The sequence below is a fragment of the Bufo bufo genome, chromosome 2 (assembly GCF_905171765.1).
Source record: "Bufo bufo chromosome 2, aBufBuf1.1, whole genome shotgun sequence".
NCBI classification, from domain to species: Eukaryota; Metazoa; Chordata; class Amphibia; order Anura; family Bufonidae; genus Bufo; species Bufo bufo.
Window position 1 is genome coordinate 6043446 of NC_053390.1, and position 22527 is coordinate 6065972.

At 45.8% G+C, this 22527-nt stretch overlaps 1 long non-coding RNA gene across 1 annotated transcript; it reads left to right on the forward strand.

Moving 5' to 3' along the window:
- Positions 1-15112, forward strand: LOC120991290. The gene is made up of 3 exons (XR_005776613.1): positions 1-56; positions 14884-14975; positions 15070-15112. It is a non-coding gene; the product is annotated as an uncharacterized LOC120991290 (long non-coding RNA).
- Positions 15113-22527: the final 7415 nt, after the last annotated feature.

The window sequence follows — 22527 nt, forward strand, 5'->3', positions numbered from 1 at the left end:
CAAGGATCTGTACAAGGAGGCCATGATGGAGGAGCACCAGCCTGTTATATCACAAGGTAAGACCCGTCATGTGCAGTGTATACACGTGTGTGCAGTGACATGTAATGGAGGAGCACCAGCCTCTTATGTCACAAGGTAAGAGCCGTCATGTGCAGTGTATACACGTGTGTGCAGTGACATGTAATGGAGGAGCACCAGCCTCTTATATCACAAGGTAAGAGCCGTCATGTGCAGTGTGTGCAGTGACATGTAATGGAGGAGCACCAGCCTCTTATATCACAGGGTAAGAGCCGTCATGTGCAGTGTATACACGTGTGTGCAGTGACATGTAATGGAGGAGCACCAGCCTCTTATATCACAGGGTAAGAGCCGTCATGTGCAGTGTATACACGTGTGTGCAGTGACATGTAATGGAGGAGCACCAGCCTCTCATATCACAAGGTAAGAGCCGTCATGTGCAGTGTGTACACGTGTGTGCAGTGACATGTAATGTAGGAGCACCAGCCTCTTATATCACAAGGTAAGAGCCGTCATGTGCAGTGTATACACGTGTGTGCAGTGACATGTAATGGAGGAGCACCAGCCTCTTATATCACAAGGTAAGAGCCGTCATGTGCAGTGTGTACACGTGTGTGCAGTGACATGTAATGGAGTAGCACCAGCCTCTTATATCACAGGGTAAGGGCCGTCATGTGCAGTGTATACACGTGTGTGCAGTGACACGTAATGGAGGAGCACCAGCCTCTTATATCACAAGGTAAGGGCCGTCATGTGCAGTGTGTGCAGTGACATGTAATGTAGGAGCACGAGCCTCTTATATCACAAGGTAAGAGCCGTCATGTGCAGTGTATACACGTGTGTGCAGTGACATGTAATGGAGGAGCACCAGCCTCTTATATCACAAGGTAAGAGCCGTCATGTGCAGTGACATGTAATGGAGGAGCACCAGCCTCTTATATCACAAGGTAAGACCTGTCATGTGCAGTGTATACACGTGTGTGCAGTGACATGTAATGGAGGAGCACCCGCCTCTTATATCACAAGGTAAGAGCCGTCATGTGCAGTGTATACACGTGTGTGCAGTGACATGTAATGGAGGAGCACCAGCCTCTTATATCACAAGATAAGAGCCGTCATGTGCAGTGTATACACGTGTGTGCAGTGACATGTAATGGAGGAGCACTAGCCTCTTATATCACAAGGTAAGAGCCGTCATGTGCAGTGTATACACGTGTGTGCAGTGACATGTAATGTAGGAGCACCAGCCTCTTATATCACAAGGTAAGAGCCGTCATGTGCAGTGTATACACGTGTGTGCAGTGACATGTAATGGAGGAGCACCAGCCTCTTATATCACAAGGTAAGAGCCGTCATGTGCAGTGTATACACGTGTGTGCAGTGACATGTAATGGAGGAGCACCAGCCTCTTATATCACAGGGTAAGAGCCGTCATGTGCAGTGTGTACACGTGTGTGCAGTGACATGTAATGGAGGAGCACCAGCCTCTTATATCACAGGGTAAGAGCCGTCATGTGCAGTGTATACACGTGTGTGCAGTGACATGTAATGGAGGAGCACCAGCCTCTTATATCACAAGGTAAGAGCCGTCATGTGCAGTGTATACACGTGTGTGCAGTGACATGTAATGGAGGAGCACCAGCCTCTTATATCACAGGGTAAGAGCCGTCATGTGCAGTGTATACACGTGTGTGCAGTGACATGTAATGGAGGAGCACCAGCCTCTTATATCACAAGGTAAGAGCCGTCATGTGCAGTGTATACACGTGTGTGCAGTGACATGTAATGGAGGAGCACCAGCCTCTTATATCACAAGGTAAGAGCCGTCATGTGCAGTGTATACACGTGTGTGCAGTGACATGTAATGGAGGAGCACCAGCCTCTTATATCACAAGGTAAGAGCCGTCATGTGCAGTGTATACACGTGTGTGCAGTGACATGTAATGGAGGAGCACCAGCCTCTTATATCTCAAGGTAAGAGCCATCATGTGCAGTGTATACACGTGTGTGCAGTGACATGTAATGGAGGAGCACCAGCCTGTTATATCACAGGGTAAGAGCCGTCATGTGCAGTGTATACACGTGTGTGCAGTGACATGTAATGGAGGAGCACCAGCCTCTTATATCACAAGGTAAGAGCCGTCATGTGCAGTGTATACACGTGTGTGCAGTGACATGTAATGGATGAGCACTAACCTCTTATATCACAGGGTAAGACCCGTCATGTGCAGTGTATACACGTGTGTGCAGTGACATGTAATGGAGGAGCACCAGCCTCTTATATCACAGGGTAAGAGCCGTCATGTGCAGTGTATACACGTGTGTGCAGTGACATGTAATGGAGGAGCACCAGCCTCTTATATCACAAGGTAATACCCGTCATGTGCAGTGTATACACGTGTGTGCAGTGACATGTAATGGAGGAGCACCAGCCTCTTATATCACAGGGTAAGAGCCGTCATGTGTAGTGTATACACGTGTGTGCAGTGACATGTAATGGAGGAGCACCAGCCTCTTATATCACAAGATAAGAGCCATCATGTGCAGTGTATACACGTGTGTGCAGTGACATGTAATGGAGGAGCACTAGCCTCTTATATCACAAGGTAAGAGCCGTCATGTGCAGTGTATACACGTGTGTGCAGTGACATGTAATGGAGGAGCACCAGCCTCTTATATCACAAGGTAAGAGCCGTCATGTGCAGTGTATACACGTGTGTGCAGTGACATGTAATGGAGGAGCACCAGCCTCTTATATCACAAGGTAAGAGCCGTCATGTGCAGTGTATACACGTGTGTGCAGTGACATGTAATGGAGGAGCACCAGCCTCTTATATCACAGGGTAAGAGCCGTCATGTGCAGTGTGTACACGTGTGTGCAGTGACATGTAATGGAGGAGCACCAGCCTCTTATATCACAAGGTAAGAGCCGTCATGTGCAGTGTATACACGTGTGTGCAGTGACATGTAATGGAAGAGCACCAGCCTCTTATATCACAAGGTAAGAGCCGTCATGTGCAGTGTATACACGTGTGTGCAGTGACATGTAATGGAGGAGCACCAGCCTCTTATATCACAAGGTAAGAGCCGTCATGTGCAGTGTATACACGTGTGTGCAGTGACATGTAATGGAGGAGCACCAGCCTCTTATATCACAAGGTAAGAGCCATCATGTGCAGTGTATACACGTGTGTGCAGTGACATGTAATGGAGGAGCACCAGCCTGTTATATCACAGGGTAAGAGCCGTCATGTGCAGTGTATACACGTGTGTGCAGTGACATGTAATGGAGGAGCACCAGCCTCTTATATCACAAGGTAAGAGCCGTCATGTGCAGTGTATACACGTTTGTGCAGTGACATGTAATGGAGGAGCACCAGCCTCTTATATCACAAGGTAAGAGCCGTCATGTGCAGTGTATACACGTGTGTGCAGTGACATGTAATGGAGGAGCACCAGCCTCTTATATCACAAGGTAAGAGCCATCATGTGCAGTGTATACACGTGTGTGCAGTGACATGTAATGGAGGAGCACCAGCCTGTTATATCACAGGGTAAGAGCCGTCATGTGCAGTGTATACACGTGTGTGCAGTGACATGTAATGGAGGAGCACCAGCCTCTTATATCACAAGGTAAGAGCCGTCATGTGCAGTGTATACACGTGTGTGCAGTGACATGTAATGGATGAGCACTAACCTCTTATATCACAGGGTAAGACCCGTCATGTGCAGTGTATACACGTGTGTGCAGTGACATGTAATGGAGGAGCACCAGCCTCTTATATCACAGGGTAAGAGCCGTCATGTGCAGTGTATACACGTGTGTGCAGTGACATGTAATGGAGGAGCACCAGCCTCTTATATCACAAGGTAATACCCGTCATGTGCAGTGTATACACGTGTGTGCAGTGACATGTAATGGAGGAGCACCAGCCTCTTATATCACAGGGTAAGAGCCGTCATGTGTAGTGTATACACGTGTGTGCAGTGACATGTAATGGAGGAGCACCAGCCTCTTATATCACAAGATAAGAGCCATCATGTGCAGTGTATACACGTGTGTGCAGTGACATGTAATGGAGGAGCACTAGCCTCTTATATCACAAGGTAAGAGCCGTCATGTGCAGTGTATACACGTGTGTGCAGTGACATGTAATGGAGGAGCACCAGCCTCTTATATCACAAGGTAAGAGCCGTCATGTGCAGTGTATACACGTGTGTGCAGTGACATGTAATGGAGGAGCACCAGCCTCTTATATCACAAGGTAAGAGCCGTCATGTGCAGTGTATACACGTGTGTGCAGTGACATGTAATGGAGGAGCACCAGCCTCTTATATCACAAGGTAAGAGCCATCATGTGCAGTGTATACACGTGTGTGCAGTGACATGTAATGGAGGAGCACCAGCCTGTTATATCACAGGGTAAGAGCCATCATGTGCAGTGTATACACGTGTGTGCAGTGACATGTAATGGAGGAGCACTAGCCTCTTATATCACAAGGTAAGAGCCGTCATGTGCAGTGTATACACGTGTGTGCAGTGACATGTAATGGAGGAGCACCAGCCTCTTATATCACAAGGTAAGAGCCGTCATGTGCAGTGTGTGCAGTGACATGTAATGGAGGAGCACCAGCCTCTTATATCACAAGGTAAGAGCCGTCATGTGCAGTGTATACACGTGTGTGCAGTGACATGTAATGGAGGAGCACCAGCCTCTTATATCACAGGGTAAGAGCCGTCATGTGCAGTGTGTACACGTGTGTGCAGTGACATGTAATGGAGGAGCACCAGCCTCTTATATCACAAGGTAAGAGCCGTCATGTGCAGTGTATACACGTGTGTGCAGTGACATGTAATGGAAGAGCACCAGCCTCTTATATCACAAGGTAAGAGCCGTCATGTGCAGTGTATACACGTGTGTGCAGTGACATGTAATGGAGGAGCACCAGCCTCTTATATCACAAGGTAAGAGCCGTCATGTGCAGTGTATACACGTGTGTGCAGTGACATGTAATGGAGGAGCACCAGCCTCTTATATCACAAGGTAAGAGCCATCATGTGCAGTGTATACACGTGTGTGCAGTGACATGTAATGGAGGAGCACCAGCCTGTTATATCACAAGGTAAGAGCCGTCATGTGCAGTGTATACACGTGTGTGCAGTGACATGTAATGGAGGAGCACCAGCCTCTTATATCACAAGGTAAGAGCCGTCATGTGCAGTGTATACAGGTGTGTGCAGTGACATGTAATGGAGGAGCACCAGCCTCTTATATCACAAGGTAAGAGCCGTCATGTGCAGTGTGTACACGTGTGTGCAGTGACATGTAATGGAGGAGCACCAGCCTCTTATATCACAAGGTAAGAGCCGTCATGTGCAGTGTATACACGTGTGTGCAGTGACATGTAATGGAGGAGCACCAGCCTCTTATATCACAGGGTAAGAGCCGTCATGTGCAGTGTGTACACGTGTGTGCAGTGACATGTAATGGAGGAGCACCAGCCTCTTATATCACAAGGTAAGAGCCGTCATGTGCAGTGTATACACGTGTGTGCAGTGACATGTAATGGAGGAGCACCAGCCTCTTATTTCACAGGGTAAGAGCCGTCATGTACACGTGTGTGCAGTGACATGTAATGGAGGAGCTGGAGTCCTGAGCCGCCTTTCTGGAGATTTACAATACTGGTCACACGTTTGCTCTGCAGCTTTATTGTAGCTCTCTTGATTGGGGCCTTTGGACTTGTGTTCTATTGATGGTGGCGGTCACGGTGTTGAGGGACCTCAGCGATCATATATGTTGGCCTTATAACCAGCAATATTACTGCTCCCGACATTTCAAGTAAGTTAATGTTTTCGTGGAAGCAGCCATGTGAGGTTTTTACAGTACGAGCTGTAGATCGCCAGTGTTTTTACAGATTAGATGCTAAGTGTCCTCCGTGTGATATGGAACCTGCACACTTGGTACACATGCTATGGAAATGCGCGGTCCTGACTGTATTCTGAGAGAGGTGACTCCTATCATACAAAAAGCATACTCAGTAAATACTCCACAAAACCCGAAAGTGTGCATCTTAGGCTATGTATCGGAATTGGGTGTTCAAACTGGCTATAGGCAGACTACTGTATGTGGCTTGGAAGCTGATAGCTCCGCACTGGATACAGGCTGAGCCTCCCACAATTGGGGAATTTAGGTGCAAAGTCAACACTATGATTGTATATGAAAAGGCCATTTTCCAGAAAAGAGGCTGTCCCAGCAAATGTGAGAAACTATGGAAGCCTTGGCAGGCACAAGTGTGCATGGGTGCTAACTCAGGTAGAAGAAGCAGCTGATTCCGGAATGGAGGGTTGGGCGGTAGGGGGGTGGGAGAAAGGGGGGAGTTACGAGTTTAAATAATAAGTATACAATCAGGTCCATAAATATTGGGACACAGACACAATTCTAACATTTTTGGCTCTATACACCACCACAATGGATGTGAAATGAAACGGACAAGATGGGCTTTACCTGCAGACTGTCAGCTGTAATCTGAGGGGATTTACATCCAGATCAGGTGAACGGTGCAGGAATTACAACAGTTTGTATCTGTGCCTCCCACTTGTTAAGGGACCAAAAGTAATGGGACAGAATAATAATCATAAATCAAACTTTCACTTTTTAATACTTGGTTGCAAATCCTTTGCAGTCAATTACAGCCTGAAGTCTGGAACGCATAGACATCACCAGACGCTGGTCTCATCCCTGGTGATGCTCTGCCAGGCCTCTACTGCAACTGTCTTCAGCTCCTGCTTGTTCTTGGGGCATTTTCCCTTCAGTTTTGTCTCCAGCAAGTGAAATGCTCAATCGGATTCAGGTCCGGGGATTGACTCGGCCATTGCAGAACATTCCACTTCTTTCCCTTAAACTCTTTGGTTGCTTTTGCAGTATGCTTTAGGTCATTGTCCATCTGCACTGTGAAGCGCCGTCCAATGAGTTCTGAAGCATTGGGCTGAATATGAGCAGATAATATTGCCCGAAACACTTCAGAATTCATCCTGCTGCTTTTGTCAGCAGTCACATCATCAATAAATACAAGAGAAGCAGTTCCATTGGCAGCCATACATGCCCACGCCATGGCACTACCATCACCATGCTTCACTGATGAGGTGGTATGCTTAGGATCATGAGCAGTTCCTTTCCTTCTCCAGACTCTTCTCTTCCCATCACTCTGGTACAAGTTGATCTTGGTCTCCTCTGTCCATAGGACGTTGTTCCAGAACTGTGAAGGCTTTTTTAGATGTCGTTTGGCAAACTCTAATCTGGCCTTCCTGTTTTTGAGGCTCACCAATGGTTTCCATCTTGTGGTGAACCCTCTGTATTCACTCTGGTGAAGTCTTCTCTTGATGGTTGACTTTGACACACATACACCTACCTCCTGGAGAGTGTTCTTGATCTGGCCAACTGTTGTGAAGGGCGTTTTCTTCACCAGGGAAAGAATTCTTCGGTCATCCACCACAGTTGTTTTCCGTGGTCTTCCGGGTCTTTTGGTGTTGCTGAGCTCACCGGTGCGTTCCTTCTTTTTAAGAATGTTCCAAATGGTTGTTTTGGCCGCGCCTAATGTTTTTGCTATCTCTCTGATGGGTTTGTTGTGTTTTTTCAGCCTAATGATGGCTTGCTTCACTGATGGTGACAGCTCTTTGGATCTCATCTTGAGAGTTGACAACAACAGATTCCAAATGCAAACAGTGGACTGGAAATGACCTCTGGACCTTTCATCTGCTCATTGTAATTGGGATAATGAGGGAATAACAGACACCTGGCCATGGAACAGCTGAGAAGACAATTGTCCCATTACTTTTGGCCCCATAACAAGTGGGAGGCACATATGCAAACTGTTGTAATTCCTGCACCGTTCACCTGATTTGGATGTAAATACTTCAAATTACAGCTGACAGTCTGCAGGTAAAGCGCATCTTGTCCGTTTCATTTCAAATCCATTTTGGTGATGTATAGAGCCAAAAATGCTACAATTGTTTTGATGTCCCAATATTTATGGACCCGACTGTACATGACAGTTAACAACTAAGATACAATAAGACTCATGTGGAATCTTAATTATTGTTGCAAATCAATTTTATTGTGTAATGTATTCTGGACATTTGTGTTGTACTCTCTTTTGGAATCAATAAATTTTTTTACAATAAACATGACTGGAGGATGATACAATGTGCGATCGTCAGACATGACCGGCGGAAGGTGATATCAGGTGTGATCATCAGACATAACTGGAGGATGATATAAGGAGTGATCATCAGTAGGGATGCGTACCGAACATCGCGGTTTAGGGCACTCGAACGCATGCTTTGTCGCGGAAGTCCGTGTTTGGGTTCAGGGTTCGGATGCTGAATAAAGCTTGTTGAAAAGCTGTAGTGCAGCCAATCAACAAGCTTTTAAGCTGTGGGCACTTGGAATCCATCATAGTCATGCCTGTATAAATTCCGGATCACATATTGCGCTGCCATTCTGCTCTGACTAGTGTAGGGACAGGACGCTGCTGCAGTGAGGGACAGTAGTAGGATTTAATTCTGTGGGTGACAAAAATTCATTTTTTGGGCGCAAAACACCTCGTTTGCATCCGTCACACTGAAATGGTTAAATAGTCTGTTAATTTTGTGGGTGACCGCAAAGAATGAGGAGAGCATCAAATAAGGGACATGGTCATGGTGCTGCTGGTGTTGGTGGAGCTCCTGCTGCAGGGAGAGGACGTCCAGCTATGCGCCCAAATGAAACACCTTCCTCTGATGCACGCAGGCGACAGGAGGTTCTGCGTTATTTTGTAGGCCCAAATACTGCTTTATGAATGGTGAGGCCAGAAGAAGTAGAGGTGGTAGTAGATTGGGTGGCTGATAATGCCTCCAGTTCCTTCACATTGTCTCCCACCTGGCCCCCTGCTGAAAGAGCAGAGTTGGCACCTGCAGCCCATGGGCATCTGTCTTTCACCTCACCCCCCTGCCAATCAGCCAAGCAGTCTGAGCCCCAAGTCATGCAGCAGTCACTTATACTTTTTGATGACTCTGCTGGCGCGGTTTCCATGGGCCATCCACCTACTGTAGCCCTGCCCCAGAAGTGGAAGAGATTGAGTGCACTGATGCCCAACCACTTATGTTTGAGGATGAGGACCACCGCAGCACATCTCTGATGATGATGATGACAACACACAGGTGCCAACTGCTGCAGCTTTCTGCTGTGTGCAGACCGTCCAGGAAGGCAGGGGTAAGGAGTGAGTGGAAGATCATGTGAAGGATGATTAGGTTCTAGACTTCACGTGGCATCCAGGTCATGCCACTGAAGTGTGCAGTTCGGAGGAAGAGGTGGGGGTCACGCAGCTCCAGCCACACAGCAAAAGAGGGAGCAGGGTGCAAAAGCAGAGCGGCTGCCCCCCCCCCCACCAGTACACCTGCTACTGCCCAGCTCTCCAAGGGACATAGCACACCAAAGCCAGTGCAAATGAGTTCCCTGGCACGGCAGTTCTTCAGGCAGGGTGCTGACGACAGGATATGGGTGGTTTGCATGCTGTGCAGTTAGAGCCTGAAGCGAGGCATAAATGTTCTAAAACCTGAGCACAACCTGCATGATCCAGCATCTAACCGCAAAGCACAAGCTGCAGTGGAGAAGACACCTGAAGAACCACAAAAGATCTGAAGCTCCTCCTTCTCCCTCTTCTGCTGCAGTCTAGGACTCTTCCTCCCTCTCTGGAGCATCAGTGGCACCTGCCACCCTGCAAAGAGGATGTCATAGCAACACCACCACAGTGTCACTGAGAAACTCCACACTGTCCCATGGAAGTGTTCAGCTGTCCATCCCCCAAACCCTGGAGAGAAAGCGGAAGTAACCCCCCTACCCACTCAAGAGCCCTGGCCCTGAATGCCAGAATTGTAAAATTCCTAGCCTTTGAAATGCTGCCATTCCGTCTGGTGGAGACGGACAGTTTTAAAAATTTTATGCCGGTGGCTGTCCCACAGTACGTGGTTTTATGCCGCCACAATTCATACCTTAGGCAGAGTAGAGAGGTATACCGGCTGCACCCAGCCGTTATTATACTCCAGCGCAGTTTGTTCGTTCTGATTGCCATTTCCCAATGTTTTAGGGCCTTTCCAAAACAAACATTCAAACACAAACAGTGCTGGCTACCTCCTCTTCCACCTACACTGCCATGTTTAACTCCTCCTCCTCCACTGGGACATCCAGCTCCTGGTTCGAGAAGTATACCAGCAGCACCCAGCCAATGTTATACTCCAGCGCAGTTTGTTCATTCGATTTGCTATTTCCCAATGTTTTGGGGCCTCCCCAAATCAATAAAAAAATGTAAGTAAAATTAAAATGCAAAACACAAAAACTCCTCCTACGCCTCTCACCTACACCGCTACGTCCACCGCCTCCTCAACCTCCTACTCCACTTGGACCTCCGCCTCCTGGTTCAAGATTATTATTTTATATTTTTTTCTATTCTATGTTATTTGAAGTCATTTCCCTATCCACATTTGTTTGCAGGGCAATTGTCCTGCTCTTACCCCCATTTTGCTTCCTTTTGCTGCCCTCTAGCCCTTACTATGACTATTTTACATCACCAAAGTTCGTGTACCCATTGACTTCTATTGGGTTCCAGTCAAGTTCGGGTGCCTGAACCAAACTTTGAACTAAAGTTCGGTCGAACCCGAACATCCACGGGTCCGCTCATCCCTTATCATCCTGACCAGAGGATGATACAATGTGCGATCGTCAGACATGACCGGAGGATGATATGAGGATTGTCAGACATGACCGGAGGATGATATGAGGAGTGATCATCAGTAGAGATGAGCGAAGTTTACAAATCTTCGATTCAGCTGCTTTGCCGAATTTCACAAAGAAATTCACTTTGTGACAAATTACTTTGTCATGAAGTACATTTCTTTGTAATTAGCGAGCGCAATGATGGGGAACGGCAATCGCGCCACCCCCTGTCATCGAACCCCTCAGATGCCACGGCATCTGAAAAAAAATTAGGGCATTCAGGGGTCAATTGGTTAGAAAATAAATAAATACTCACCTTATCCAATTGAGCTTGAAGAGGCCACTGTGGCCATTTTGATTGAAGATCCTGCATGAATTTTTGCGTGGTGCGTAATAACGCCATCACGCTAGCTGGCGTAGTGACATTATACGTCACTGCGCACAAGATTTTGTGTGGGATCTTCAACCAAGATGGCGGCGATGGCCACTTCATGCTTAAATGGATGATGCGAGTATGATTAAAAATTTTTTTTTTACCAAAATCCATTTGTTACCACGAAGCACGAGGAAATTTGGCTTTGCGGCGAACTTACTTGTGATACTTCGATTCGCTCAATAGTAATCATCAGACATGACCGGAGGATGATATCAGGTGTGAAAGATATCATTTTATGAAAGATAATTATATTCACCCCAAAGAGGAGGAGGCGGAGTTCCAAGTAATTACAGTGACTACAAAGGTGCTCCCTATAATAACCAATGCAATAGACACAGCTCCTACAGAGAACATGGGGCCACTGCTTATAAGGAAGGAAGTTATGTCACCGACCTTGAAAGCCGCGCATCACTGTCTCACCCGTAGCGATATGGAGCCTGCACCCCCAGGATATGGTAACAGTTGAAGGTGTAAGAGGTTGCTGAATATCAATATACGGGTTCTGGGTCCCAATTTGTGAGTTTTTATATTATATATGTGTAATCTCCTCTTGATGTACAGTGCCATGGAATTAATGACACTTTCAAATAAATAATAAAGGTCAGGAGTAGTGGGGTGCATGGGGGACAGTGATGGAGGTCAGGAGTACTAGGGTGCATGGGGACACTCACGGAGTTCAGGAGTACTGGGGTGCATGGGGGACAGTGATGGAGGTCCGGACTACTTTGGTGCATGAGGGACACTCACGGAGTTCAGGAGTACTGGGGTGCATGGGGGACAGTGATGGAGGTCAGGAGTACTAGGGTGCATGGGGACAATTACAGAGTTCAGGAGTACTGGGGTGCATGGGGGACAGTGATGGAGGTCAGGAGTACTAGGGTGCATGAGGGACACTCACGGAGTTCAGGAGTACTGGGGTGCATGGGGGACAGTGATGGAGGTCAGGAGTACTAGGGTGCATGGGGACAATCACGGAGTTCAGGAGTACTGGGGTGCATGGGGGACAGTGATGGAGGTCAGGAGTACTAGGGTGCATGAGGGACACTCACGGAGTTCAGGAGTACTGGGGTGCATGGGGGACAGTGATGGAGGTCAGGAGTACTAGGGTGCATGGGGACACTCACGGAGTTCAGGAGTACTGGGGTGCATGGGGGACAGTGATGGAGGTCAGGAGTACTAGGGTGCATGGGGACACTCACGGAGTTCAGGAGTACTGGGGTGCATGGGGGACAGTGATGGAGGTCAGGACTACTTGGGTGCATGAGGGACACTCACGGAGTTCAGGAGTACTGGGGTGCATGAGGGACACTGATGGAGGTCAGGAGTACTGGGGTGCATGAGGGACACTGATGGAGGTCAGGAGTACTGGGGTGCATGAGGGACACTGGTGGAGGTCAGGAGTACTGGGGTGCATGGGGGACAATGATGGAGGTCAGGAGTGCTGGGTTGCATGGGGACACTGATGGACGTCAGGAGTATTGGGGTGCATGGGGGACACTGATGGAGGTCTGGAGTACAGTGGTGCATAAGGGGACACTAAAAGGGATCAGGAGTGCATGGGGTGAAAGTAAATAGAGTCAGTAGTACTGGGTAGTGTTGAGCACGAATATTCGAATAGAAAATTTTTATCGCGAATATCGCCACTTCGAGAATTTGCAAATATTTTGAATATAGTGCTATATATTCGTTATATCGAATATTCAGCAATCTGAACACATGATTCCTCTCTGCTTCTTGCTTGTGGGCCAATGAGAAGGGAGCAATGTCAAGTTCACAACAATACTGAGTGCAGCAATCAGTAATCTGTAGTCAGACCTGCTAAAATGTAAAGTTGCACATAGTGCGAAAAAATATTCTAATCACTGCCGATTAGCGCAATCGCGAATACCGTATATTGGAGCATTTGACTCTATCTGCATATAAAGCTATTCTAAGGTTCTGCCGTGCCAACCATTTTATCCACATGCTGGAGGTTACTGGGAGATTGACTGAGTCGGACCTTGCGCTCCTGTAATTTGCCCACTGGCTCCTGGTATTGCCCATACGGCCCAGGTAGGTTTAGCGTTAGGTCCCGAGCTACTTGAGAAACCTTGGCGCGGTGCTCAGGCTCAGACAAGTCCTCCAAGCAGGAGATGTTGGCTAATCTCTCAATTTTACACCAGTACGAGGGTTAGTAAGACCGCAGTGGGCACCTGCCTTTGTTTTTGTTATATTATTTTTACTGTTTATCACATCCACACATTTGCTATACTGTGTAGGATGTCCATTGTGGTACAAGTGCAGGATCAGCCCCCCCCCCCCCCCCCTGGTATAGATGCACCACTGCATATGGGGTTGAGCACTTCCTGCTTTTTAATACCACACCAATCTGTAGTTTGTATATTGAACCATTTTCTCCAGTCTCAGGAAACTTATACCAGCTTGAAAAATGTAGCCAAAGTGACCAAATCCTGTATTTCGCGTTACAAATTCGCATTACGCGATTTCTACATTTCCAATTTTTTGCATTCGATAAAATAATCTTGAATTCTCGAAATATACGAATATATGACGAATATTCTACAAAATATTCGTGAAATATCGCTAATTCGAATATAGCCCCTGTCGCTCATCACTAGTACTGGGGTGACACTAAAAGGGGTCAAGAGTTCTGCGGTGTATAAAGTGATTGTAAAAGGGTCAGAGTGCACGAGGTGATGCCAAATGGGGCCATGAGTATTGGGGTGCATAGGGTAACATGAAAAGGGGTTGGGAGGACTACATAGTTGACAGTAGTAAGTTGAGCAGGGGCTGAGGTTCTGTGCATGTGGTGACCAGTTTACATAGGCATTAAGGCGTCTGTAACTCAGCACTTTATGATGCTACATTAGGAGGCAATTACTACCCCAAACCTCATACAGTTACATAAAAAGTAAGTGAATCCTTTTGAATCATCTGCAGCAAAATCCAGGTAATTCCAAAGGTATAGGAAATGTTAAAGAAGGACTTTTACCTCTACTTCCTGTTGGATCCACTTCGAATGACTCCAGGTAATCTGCTCACTGTGATCTACAGTTGCAAGAAAAAGTAGTTGAACCCTTTGGAATCCGGCTCGGTTCACACTGGGTTGAGCCTTCTCTAATGGAGCAGACCTACAGAAATTACTACCCCTGGTGTGAACCCAGCCTGTGTTGAAAGAAGCAGCCTCAGACCTATTTTTCTGTCATCTACCAGTGAGCTCAGTATTCTTTATTTGCCTGCTGCATCCTTCATACATCTTCTCCTTCGACCGTCCATTTGTTATGTAATTCTGCTCTCGTCAAGTCCTGGGAGTATCTGAGTAGCAAGTCATTGTTAGAACTTGGGAAAGGCAATGGCTATAGGAGAAGTCATCACAGGTTCCTATCCAGCAGGGCGGAATTCTCTCTCAAGGCTCTGCCATGGAATAGAAGACAACAGATTTCCCGGAAATGTCTTTAAATATTTTTCTTTCTTCTCACATATGTGAGAAAGTAATTGTCTCTCCAGGGAAAGGAAATTTGGGGGGTTTAGAAATATAAAGGTGTACGATTCATGGTAAAGATACCTGGAGAGATGTCATCATGACAGATCTTGAGACTCTTGGTTCCCTGCCACTTACAGCTTATCCGTGTCCTCCTGCCGTGGTTTGGTTTTCAGAATGTTATATTATATTCACAGATGGATCCAGGAGGAGAAATCCCCCTGAGAGATGTCCGCATCCCCTGTATTCCCAGGACGGTCCAGAGGAGAAGGTCCCAGAGAATCCCCAGGTAGATGGAGCAGAGCCCTATCTAATGTGGGTGTCTCTTATGTGGATCTGTTCGATTTCCCACCTGTCTGCTGTATTGTACTGAATTGTTACAGATGACAAATCAGGGGGAAGATCTGACTGATATTAAAGTGGAGGATGAAGAAGAGCGGATGATGGGCGATCCCCCGTGTAAGAGTGAGGTGGAGGAGGACGTTCCAGGAGATGTCACCACAGGTATGGAATCACGAATGGAGAAAGTGCCTTCAGAGGTTTCTTCAGGAGATGCTCCACCTTAAAGCTCCAGTAAAGCAGCACTCCGGGCAGTGACCCCTGTTATGTGACGGAGCGGAGGGAGCTGTTACTGCACATCTCCAAGCTCTTTTATGAAACCTGTCCTACCTCTGCTTAGCTTCAGTTTTTGGGGAGTTCCAGCTGCACTAATGGCCGGGATCTGAGCAAACTCAGTTTAATTACCGGTGGCTTTAGTTGTAAGTTATCCACCCCCTTCTGATCCTCAGCTGTGTCATGTAAACGACACTCTGGGTTTTTTGTCTTCCTTTTGGTGCACTTCAGTCTTCAGATCCATGATTATCAGGAAGCTCCTATGTCACATGTGATTATTGTACAGAAACGGACGTCTCAGTGATGATTACCTGCACTCACAGGACACTTCATTAGCTCCACCTTCTTAATTCTTCATAGGACCCTCGTTCCCCTTAGAACCTCCTGAATTCTTAGTGTAATGAACCCAACAAGGTGCTGGAAACCTTTATTCCAGATTCTGATTGATGACCTCACTCTGTCTATTTCACTACATCCTACAGATGTCTATAAACCTGAGATCTTATGACTGCACGGCCATTAGGGTATAGAGACCACATTGTCATGTCCATGACATTTTTATCTTGGCACAACTGCTATAAGTTAAGTTGTTGTATTAAAGCGATGTGATGAACTGATATAGACCAGAATCCTGGACTTAGGCCTCTTTCACACTTGCGTTGTCCGGATCCGTAGTGTACTCCATTTGCCGGAAGTGCCTGCCGGATCCGTAACACCGCAAGTGAACTGAAAGCATTTGAAGACGGATCCGTCTTCAAAATGCGTTCAGTGTTACTATGGCAGCCAGGACGCTATTAAAGTCCTGGTTGCCATAGTAGTAGTGGGGAGCGGGGGAGCGGTATACTTACAGTCCGTGTGGCTCCCGGGGCGCTCCAGAATGACGTCAGGGCGCCCCATGCGCATGGATGACGTGATCCATGCGATCACGTCATCCATGCGCGTGGGGTGCCCTGACGTCACTCTGAAGCGCCCTGGGAGCCACACGGACGGTAAGGATACTGCTCCCCCGCTCCCCACTACACTTTACCATGGCAAACAGGACTTTAGCGTCCCGGCAGCCATGGTAACCATTCAGAAAAAGCTAAACGTCGGATCCGGCAATGCGCCGAAACGACGTTTAGCTTAAGGCCGGATCCGGATTAATGCCTTTCAATGGGCATTAATTCCGGATCCGGCCTTGCGGCAAGTGTTCAGGATTTTTGACCGGAGCAAAAAGCGCAGCATGCTGCGGTATTTTCTCCGGCCAAAAAACTTTCCGTTCCGGAACTGAAGACATCCTGATGCATCCTGAACGGATTTCTCTCCATTCAGAATGCATTAGGATAAAACTGATCAGGATTCTTCCGGCATAGAGCCCCGACGACGGAACTCTATGCCGGAACAGAACAACGCAAGTGTGAAAGAGCCCTTAGTCTTTGATACTTTTTAAAGTGTTATGCAAAGGTTTATATGGTTGGAATCGTACATGTAGATTTTTGGCAGTTTTTTTGTTTGTTTGGCCAAAGCCTGGAGTGGATTTGTAAAGAATGGCTTTCCTTCTCCTTCCCACTGGATCCACTTTTGACTTTGGATCCACAAAAACTGCATGTGTTTTCTTCAGCCTCTGGGGGATATTATAAATTTGTCTGCTTTGTAGTTGGAAAAATACTCGCATAACCATTTTTAATCTTAACAGAAAATCCCTCTGAGGGAAACATTGTGTTACTGCTAAATAATAAAGTAGAAGATGAGGATATCGTGCAGTGCTCTTCCAGAGAAAACCTTATCACCCTTAATGTACATCCAGGACTTCACAGTACAGATCTATCCTATAATCCCCTGAATCTTGAGGAACCTTCTCCTGACCAACCACATATTGTTACCACACGTACAGGTCAGAAAGGGGGTGAAAGTCTTCAATGCAGTGAATGGCTCATGAAAAGCTCAGGTCTTCCTCCACACAGAAATATCCACACAGGGGAAAAATTGTTTTCATGTTCACTATGTGAGATGACCTTTAAAGATAAATCAGGTCTTATTAGACATGAATTAAGTCACACAGCACTGAAGCCATATTCATGTTCACTATGTGAAAAGACCTTTAAAAGCAAATCAAGTCTTGTTAGACATGAGAGAAGTCACTTAGGGGTAAAGCCATATTCATGTTCGGAATGTGGGAAATGTTTTGCATATTATTCAGATCTCGTAAAACATCATAGAATTCACCCAGGAGAGAAGCCATATTCATGTTCAGAATGTGGAAAGTGCTTTACAGAGAAATCCAGTCTTGCTAAACATCAGAGAATTCACACAGGAGAGAAGCCGTATTCATGTTCAGAATGTGGAAAATGTTTTTCATGTATATCGACTCTTGCTACACATCAGAGAATTCACACAGGAGAGAAGCCGTATTCATGTGCAGAATGTGGGAAACGTTTTACCGATAAATCACATCTTGTTATACATGAGAGAACTCACACAGGAGAGAAGCCGTATTCATGTTCAGAATGTGGGAAATGTTATACATATCAATCAGATTTTGTTAAACATAAGAGGATTCATGCAGAAGAGAAACCGTATTTAGAATGTGAGAAATGCTTTATATATGAACCAGATCTTGTTAAGCACCAGAGAAGTCATATGGGAGAGAAGCCATTTTTATGTTTATTAGGTGGCAAATGTTCTACACAAAAATCTAATATTTTTAACCCCTTGGCACTGTAAACGATGTTCAGCTTTTTGTTTCTATTTTTTACTCCCTACCTTCTACCTTTTCTCTTCACATAGCCATGTGAGGACTTGTACTTTCTAATGGCACCATGGGAAAAAATAATAAAATATTAAATCGGGTGGAATTGGAAACAAACATCAATTCTGCCATTGTTTTGTAGGTATGATTTTTTTTTTTTTAGCATTCACTGTGCAGTGTAAATGACGTTAACTTTTAATATGCGGGTCAGTATGATTACAGTAATAACAAATCTATCTAAAAAATAAAAAACAAAAAAATATATATATATATTCACATTGCCATATTTTTATAGCCTTAACATTTTTGTATTCATTTGCGGGACCAGCCAGTAGTTTACTGGGTATTTAAGACTTTTGGACAACTTTTTATTCCATTTTTTTTGGAGTGACCAAAAACATTGATTTGAACATTTTTTTATTATTTATATTTAGCTATTTTGATGTTTATTTTGTTATTTTAATTTGTGACATTAGGAAACGGGGTGGGGGTGTCATTTGAATTTTCTCTTTTGTTTTATGTATATATTTTCCTAAGGGACTTGAACATGCAGTCATTAGATAGCTTATACCATAGACTGCAATGTTTTACAATTTCAGTCCTTGATAAAAATCGTGATATTCATATTAACCCTGCCTAATAGGAACTTCACTGTGGCAGACCAGTAGCCTATATAACACAGCAATCACCCTCTGGCTATGGCACCCCCTCAGCTTCATGTGGGCACCATGTTTTAAGCCTCAACATGCACAGTACATGGATGGTGGATGTTGTCAATGGCTTAAAGGTTTTTTTCTGGGATTTTAATATTTATGACCTGTCCTCAGGATAGGTCATCAATATCCAATCAGTGGAAGTCAGCCACCCAGCACCCCCACCGATCAGCTGGTTGTAGAGAAGGCCACTCTTCGTGCGAGTGCATCCTTCCCTTCATTGTTTACCTGCTTCCCGTCAACATTGCATTGGTGATCAGGTGCAATTACAAGCCGTCCCATTTACTTCTATGGGACGGCTCGTTCCTATACACTTGAATACTACAGAGCCGCCTATAGAAGTGAATAGATGGCTTCTTGTAATTACACTGATCACCGCTGGGAAGTCGACGGTGAGCAGGTAAAAGAAGGGAAGGCAAGGCTTACATGGAGCACAGCCTTCTCTTCAACCAGCTGATCGGCGGGGTTGCCGGGTGTCAGACTCCCACTGATCTGATATTGATGACCTATCCTTAGGACAGGTTATCAATATTAAAATCCCAGAAAACCCCTTAAAACATTGGAGATCTCACACAGGAGAGAAACCATATGCATGTTCAGAATGTGGGCAATGTTTTATTTAGTTTATTTATTTATAGCAGAAATGAAAACTGCTGGGGTCGTGCCAGAAGAAAACCTTAATGGAAAGATTTGCACATCCTCCATGTTTTAGATCTATTCCACGATTCGGTTTACATGTGAATACTTCTGTGATAAATCAGTTGCACACTGAATTCACAATTTATTTTTTTCAGTTCTTTTACTTGGTGTGTCCTTATATATTTACATTACTGTAGTCAGAGGCGATTTACATTACCGATTATTGGGAACGAATGTTACTACAAACGCTCTTTCCCGGTAATTGTGCTGCCGATGAATGAGCAATAAACGCTCGTTCATCAGGTGAAATGATCTTTCATGCAGCACATTAAATAATCAGTTCTGGGCAGCAGATTGTGCTGTGTGAAAAGGGATCTGCTGCCCAGAAACAATGAATCTGTATGAGGATGAGCCCGGTGTGGCCATACAATGGAGGTTATCGCTGGATGTAGAGGCCGCTCTTCACCTCCACTGCTGAGCAGGCAGTTATCGGGAAGGAACCGTTGTTAAAGGGCTTATCCAAGACTATAAAATTCTCCCCCATAGGCCAGGCCCCTCACAATGAATGTACTTACCAGGCTCCCCGCTCCGCTTCCGGTCCCGGCACCGCCGCTGCTGCTTCTCCCTGTGCGCGGATGAAAACATTGAGTGTCGGGGGGATCCTTAGCGTCACCCACAATACTAGGGAGGCTCGTCCCCGTCACCGCCTGCCATTGTCTGCTCCCCCTGGACACTGGATGTTTTCATCCGTGCACGGAGAGAAGCAGCTGCAGCGGCCGTGCGGGGACCAGGAGCGGAGCTATAAGATAACTGGTAGGTACAATATTCGCTACACACATTACTGACCATTCTGGATAGGTATATCAAGACCTATATTTGACTTTTTCCATATATAAAGAGACAGAAGAAGATTCATGTGTAAGACACGCCTATATCTATGCTATATATGACTGACCGGGACAGAAATGAGGGATCTGTTGGGGGTTGCTGTTGGAAGAAGACTGACAAAGCAGTCACAAAGAGGCCTGGGAAGGGATCTCTGACCACCAACATGATCCCTTCAAGACATTCACACTGACATGGACAATATACTAATGAACTTTACTGTGTTATTGCTGTAATCAATTAACTTTTAGGAAGATGTAATAAATTAATTTTTTATAAAAGAAAATCCTGGTGAGTCTACCTGGTATATTACTAGCTCCAAATAGCTATATATGAGGGAAGAGACCTCGCATAATGGGTGGATGGGTCATAAATACCATTTATACAAATAGCCGATGGCTATGAAACCCTATCCCAAACCCATAAACTATCCTAAAATATATCCTTTATTTCATATAGTAAAAGGTGAACACAAAAAATCCCTAGTGTGCCCTTTTAAAATATAGAATCTCCCTTTCCTCACAATGGTTTGTAGTAAGATGTTATTTGTATCCGAGCCATAGGTGACATAATGAGATATAGCTTCATCATATTTCTAAGCTATCATATATATCTCACACTAGCAGAAGGACCCGGCTTCGCACAGGTATATTTCATCTATTTCATTTGATGTTTCTGTGTGTCGTTAAAAGATATCGACAGTATCCACTATAACAGTGACATCTACAGCACCCCGCCCCTTTAACAGTGACCTCCACAGCGGCATGCCCCCTTAACAGTAACATCCACAGCGCCCTCCCCTTAAACAGTGACCTCCACAGCGGTCACCCCTTTATTAGTGACCTCCACAGTACCCGTCTTGTTAACAGTGATTTCCACAATAACCTGCCCCCTTAACCGTGACCTCTACAGAGCTCTGTTCCCTTAAAATGTGACCTCCACAACACCCCACCCCCTTAACAGTGACCTCTACAGCACCCTGCCCCTTAACCATGACCTCCATAGCGGATCGTCCCCATAACTGTGACCTCCACAGTTCCCTGTCCCATTAACATAGACCTCCACAGCGGCTGCCCATTTATTAGTGACCTCCACAGTACCCCATCTCCTTAAAGAGGACCTGTCACCACTCCTGACATTCCTGTTTTAATAGTCTCATGCGTTCCCCATGTAATAACAATTCTGGAGTATCTATTATTATGGCTCTATGTTGTGCCATTCCTTTATTATTTGCACTAGAAGTTATGATTGAATTGCTATTAACCTTCAGTAATGGTACAGAGGGGAGGTAACCAGTTGGGGGTGGGTACCTGCACAGGCTGACTCTATCCAATCAGTGCTGCCATTTTCAGACTGTGCAGGTACACCCCCCATTTGGTTACCTCCCCTCTGTACCCTTACTCAAGGCTAATAGCAATTCATCCATAACTTCTAGTGCAAATAATTGCCACGCTTCAGTGTGGGAAGGAAACACCACACCGAACGTAGGAGGGAAGGGGGTGAGGGGAAAAGGCCTGGAAATTAGGGAAAGTAGCAGGTCCCCTCCTAGAGAAACCCTAATCAAAGTCCTGACTGACTGAAAGTATGAACTGACCCTAGAGGTAAGTGAGTTCATACACAGGATCCTAAAGTCCTAACTCACCCTGTAGGACCCTGGTACTAATGTCAGGACAAGAAACAACCTGTTCCTCCAAACGGTAGGACGAACAGGAGTCTCCCCCAGGCCTAAACACAAATAGCAGGGAAAAGAGCAACACAAGAAAACCCCAACAATAAACAACAGGGGAAGGAGACACTTCAAATGGCTATGGAAGCACAGGAACTCCGCCGAGATCCAAACACCAGCAATCCACTACAAGACTGAAGCTATAAACCGCACAGCATGGTGGGAGAAGCCACAATAAATAAGGAAGGTTAAATGACCACATAAGCAACACCTGAGGCAAGGGATGTGGCCATTACCAGAAATAACACAGACATGAATTGATCCACAAAGAACATGTCAGATCAAACCATGTGTTACCAGTCTCACTGATCTCCTGTCACAGGAACGTCCGTGACAATAATAAAGGAATAGTACAACATAGAGCCATAAGAATACACTCTAGAATTGTTAGTACATAGGGAATGCATGTAGCTATTAAAACAGATATAAAATATATAGTGGTTGTGCACACCTTATTAGGAAGAATTCATCCAACACACTCGTGCGTAAGGTTCTTATAGTATTGAATGATTTATTATACACGTAGGTATCAATATAT